This window comes from Bubalus kerabau, chromosome 2, assembly GCF_029407905.1.
Source record: "Bubalus kerabau isolate K-KA32 ecotype Philippines breed swamp buffalo chromosome 2, PCC_UOA_SB_1v2, whole genome shotgun sequence".
NCBI classification, from domain to species: Eukaryota; Metazoa; Chordata; class Mammalia; order Artiodactyla; family Bovidae; genus Bubalus; species Bubalus kerabau.
Genome location: NC_073625.1, coordinates 131,619,285 through 131,624,929, shown reverse-complemented (window position 1 = coordinate 131,624,929; position 5,645 = coordinate 131,619,285).

Here is a 5,645-nt window from a genome sequence, read left to right as displayed (position 1 = left end):
ATTATTCACCAGCCATGTGTGAAGGCATGTCCCAGGATCCTTGTCTGCCAGGACCTTCCATTTCTGACTCATTCATTCATAAGAAATAAGTAAATAAAACAAAGAGACTGTGTATGATGAATAAACAAGAGTTCTAATAGTTAAGATTCTAGAAAAAAAAGTAGGTTGTTGTTGCATGTAATGCTCATTTGCCTGTTTGGTTTTATAGATTTGTTGATATTTTTGCAAATTTTCTGGAACATACAGAGAATCAATACATACTACATTATCTGAATCTTTTGTAAAAGTATATATAGAAATAAGATTTTTCTCTCATCCTAGTTTTCAGGAGATTTCTTTTTTATACCAAGCAAAATCTTTTTTTTTTTTTTTTTTTTTGGTTTTGTTTTAGGGCTGCTGGTTAGGTAGATTATGTTTCAAAAGAATGACCAAACTCTGAGTAGATACTAATATGCGTGTATACTTTCAAATTATGGAATTATAGTAACATCTATCTTCTGTGCCTATAGATCTTTTAGCTTTCAAAGCTCTTTCACGTGCTTTTCTTATGACCCTCACAGCATTGCCTGGGGTAGGTATGATGAGGAGACTGAGGTACAAGGAAACTTACCTAAATTGTTTTCTTTCTAGGACTGCCAAGGCCTCCTGGCCATTTCCCCTGAATTGTACAGTCTTTAAAAATACTCTCTTATGGGAATTTTCTGGTGGTCCAGTGGTTAGGATTCTAGGCTTTCGTTGCAGAAGGCCTGTTTGAGTTCTGTTCCTGGTCAGGGAACTGAAACCCCACTAGCAGCGCAACCAAAAAAAAAAAAGATTAAAAAAATGCCCTTTCATATCAGTTCTGTGCTTTTCAATTAGCATTTTAAAACCTTGTGGTTATATAGAATTGACTTGTTTTTTAAAAATGCTTTTTTTGCAAAATGGCATTGGCTTTTTCCTCACAACAGCTGTGGGCTGAAGGGAGTTCTTTAGTCATGGCCATCCATAGCTGTCGTATGCTGAGTGATTAGTAAGTCTGAGGCACTTTTTACTGTTTCAATCCCCGTTACAACTCTGTGAAGAGGTTGATGTTATCACTCACTATTCACAGGTGAGAAAACGGCAATTCACACAGAAGTAAAGAAATTTTCCAATTTCATGGAGCTAGGAGGTAACAGAGCTAGAACTTGAACCCAGACCCTTTCAAGTGGAATCAAATCTTTCATCCGTTCTCTTGTTTTCCTGAGGGATCACTTTTCAAATAGTTAATACATTAATTTTTTCTTATTATAAAAGAAATATATCTTTACTAAATGGCATTTGGAAACATAGAAAATTCTATTTACACAATGCCAGGTCATGCTTTGTCATGCAGAGTATCAAATCTAAGATACTGTAAAGACATATTTAATTAGCTGTCATCCCAAAGATGAAAGCATGCAGTTTAAGCCTCTAGTCAGCAACTTTTTGTCCCCTAGAAGTCTAGCTTTCTCTAAGGCTTAAAGGTTTAACTCGTTAAATCCCACCTACCTGTCTTATGTACTCTTCAGTTTCCGTTCTTGTACTTCTTTAATTCGTTCACTTGGGAAGAAAGCAAACACAACAAAAAAGAAATCAAGCCCTAACTTGGTACAGTAGCTAACAGAGCATCTTAAATCAACACTCCAGCATAACTTGTACTGATTAAAGTAATTATTTTTGTCTCTAGCATTTCACATTGTCTCTGCTACCAAAACTTCCTGATACTCAGACACAGAACAATGGGAGGCCCAGATGTTTATTGGTATAAGGCTCATCTTCAGCTTATGAAAAGAAGACACAATTTACAGTGCTGTCTCTTAGACCTCCAGTATCACATCCTCTCCTTTGACTACATTAAAGTGGTAGCAGAAAGCAGAAAGACACACAACAGAGCAAGTTACCAGCCACCCCAGAGCTGGCATTGGTATTAGGTTACCATTCTGCATTTCTTTCCCCATCTCCTACCTGTTTACAGGAAAGTTGGGACAAGGTCAGGGAAAGTGCGGAATTGTTATCAGCTTTGCTTAGGCCACACCTGAATGAAAAGTTTGGTGCTGAAACAAGATTGAACTTGAGTGTCATTTGGAACTTAAAACAGCGAATGTCACAGTAGAAATCAGACTGACTCGTAGAGTTGTTTTAAAGGGGACCAAAGCCCAATCTGAGCAATTAATTTTGGCTTGGCTGACATCACTTGCCGGCCTAGAATGCACAGTTTTTGTGCTGCACCCTCCAGGGTGTGCCTGCAGAGCTGGGACTGGCCACAGCTGAGCATCCTGGAAGTCAGCAGCTTCGGTCCCGGCCACACACGCTTTGGCAGAATCCTACTTGTTATCACCCTGATTCCCATCTGAAACAGATTGCTCCTGTTCTAGGAAACAAATTCCATACAGCAAAAGTTTGAGAGAGCATAATTAACCCATATCCTGTTCCGTCCCCTGTCCCTGGCGATATACAGATCTTCTTTAACATTTTGCTCATATTCTAGCTGCTGGCATGCTGACTTGTTTAATGAAATTCATATCGGGTCTAAGGAGCTGTCATTAGATGAAAATTATTACTGAGCCTGCAAGCAACTCTCAGATGACTTTGAGAATCTCCAGAATTAATTATGTTTAGAGACACTGCCAGCTACATTGGGTCAATCTGTTTCTTCTCATTTCAATTAAATCGAATTTAGCAAACATTCATTGCATTCCTACTGTGTGCCAAGCACTGTGGTTACAGAAATGAATGGGATGCGGTTTGTGCCTGAAGGAGTTCTTGACCTAGCAAGTTTTGGAGTCTCTCATTCTCCCTGGCTTTCTTGCAGCCATATTCTATTCCCTCCCCCACCACCCACCCCTTCTCGCTTTTTTGGGGAAGGGGTGATAGTTCTGTTTCTCTTTATACCACGTGCCGGTAGGTCTTCTTCCTTCTGCCGTGGATGAACTCTGTCAGGCCCTGTTCCTAACTCTACTGTTGTCTTCCTAGTTCGAGGGCTATAACCACCTCAGAAGGATGGCCTGTGCATCTGGACTGGAAAATGAGGTCAGTTGTCATTATCAGAGAAGCGGAGCCAGTATCTTGGTGAACCATAGATTTGTCAGGGGAAATAATTGTTATGCTGGGTTTTTCTGAGTTATGGGAAAAAAGATGGCTGTGATTTGAATTCCCCTCAAGCACTTGTAGGAAAGGAAGACAATCTGCAGAAGACTCCAGTCTTTTCATTTCTGTCTCCCATTTAGAAGATTCCCCAACTCAGTCCAGACCGTTCACAGGCCTGGCTAAAGATGGCTGTTTAGAAGTTATAATTGAAAATTTGGCTTGGGGGTTTTTAGTTTAGGCCTACAGAGGAGAGGCTCCATTTTGAGGCATAATTCAAAATGAGCAATTTGCCTTGAAAACAGGCATATTTTCCAGCTTCATATGACTAATGGTACATGAAGGGAGTCTACTAATCACATAATCAGTTCCCCATTACTAAGAAACCATTTTTGGAGTCCATGAGATGTGGTTTACAATAACTTCAGTGGTTCTGCATCAACAACCTAAACTTTGGAGGCCCACATTGGAAGACAAAGGCCCAATTTTCAATGATAGAGCTAGGGGAATTCCTCTAACTAGGGGACAAAGCTTGGTTTAACTCATTTTCTTTGTATTTTGTTTAGAATCTAACACTTGGATCAGATTCAGGAAAAAACTTTGCTAGAGGATTTGTAAACTTTTCACAGATCTTAGACCCTTGTCGAGTTCATATTCTTTTCTTGATTCCATGCTGAGATTTGAGAATTTGTTAGATCATATATCATTTGTAAAGTTTTCTCAGCTTGTTATACTGTATACTGTGATTTAAAAAGACTGGGCTCTTTTTTTTTTTTTTTTAATGAGCAAAGAGGGAAATAACTGTGAGCAGTATTTACATTGGATTGGCCAAAAAGTTTGTTCAGATTTTTCCAAAAGGAAAAATGAACTTTTAAGGAAATGAACTTTTTGGCCAACCCAATATATTTGAAAACAATTTCTGGAATGTTTGGCGTTTTAATGAGAGAAACTCAAGTGATTCTATATAACAAGTAAATTGAAGAGGATTTTTCCTACTGGTGTTAACCTTTAGACCGTTAATTACAAGTTGATAATTGTTGAAGCTGAATGATGTATATTGGAGTTTCCAATCTCTAATTTATGTTTGAAATTTTCTATAAGAAAAAGTTAAATATAGAGTTTCAAAGGAAAAAAGAGGCTAATATTAATAAAAAGTTAAAAGTAGATTAGAAAGACAGGAGGAGAGAATATTATTAACCCATTACAATGATTAAAAAAAAAACAACACCATATCTCTGGAGTCATTATTTCAGTGAAAAATAATAATAGTTAATAATAATGGTCCCTTATAAAATACTTACTATGTACTCAGACCTTTAGAACATTATCACATCTAATTTCCACAACCATCCTTTGACATACATATTTATAATCATATAAAATATTTATATTTTAAAAATATAATTTATGAGGCTTAAAGAATTTATTCAACTTGCTCCAGATCATACATTAATAAATGGCAAACTATCTATCACGAGAGCCCAGACCCCAAAGCACAGGGGAATTTGATAATTGCCTCCTACAGGGTGAAGAAGCTTGGATGGGAGAGAACTTTTTTATTTAGAGTTGTGAAGGTACATTTCTGTAAGGCTCTCTACCACAATGCAGTGGAAACACTTTGGAGTTAGATGACCTCACCTTGAATCTTACTTATAACTGTGTGACCTCAGGCAAGGTTGAGTGTCTTTGGGCCCTTGTTTCCCCACCTTTAAAAAGAGCACATAGTAGTCACTCGATGCAGCAGAGCTCTCATTTCCCCTTGCCTGCTGTCTTCATGTATGGGTGGCTCTGTTCCAGTGAGTATCCACATTGTTCTAGATTTTCTTAGAAGATGTTGTACTAGAGGGACTTTAAAACAGTTTTTAGTAATAAGAAGAGGCTGAAAAGCTGACTTTGCTTTATATTAACAGAATATGGTATATAGGTCTACATGAAATTTACTTCATTAGCTTGACCTCTGAACTTTTTTTTTAAACCACACACACAGGGATATTTTTTATAATTGCTTGTGAGACAATGGTGAATCATCTTATTACTACTGAGTCATCTCACCAGAACTGGAAGAAAGATGAGTAAGGGCTCATCAGGGCTGATCCCAGCATACCTCAGAAGTCTGGAAGCTCTTTGCATTGATTTATTTTCCTATTCTCCCTGTGAGCCAGAGATAGTCTTGGGGACTGAACTGCATAGTCTGGGTTACCTACTCAGGGGCTAAGTGTGCTTAGGCTTACTCGTCCAATGTGTAAAAAAAATAAAAAATTGCTTAAGTCAGTGAAAAACTAGATTAGCTACACAAGTTGTTTGAAAGAATTGCTAATTTAGTCAAAACAATTAGCAAACAATTACCCAGTACCCCCTATAGACCACACCAAGGATAGTAAAAATTAACTTAATATTCTTAAATGTGTCATAACATGTACTGAATTGATAAAAACATACAAAAAAAAGAGCATACAAAAGAAAGAGGTTGAAAAGTTTCTAAGTGTACCCTGCCTTTATCTACAACATGATGATTCACTTAACTTTTCTTCCTCTACCACTATTTCCTTTCTCTCCCAATT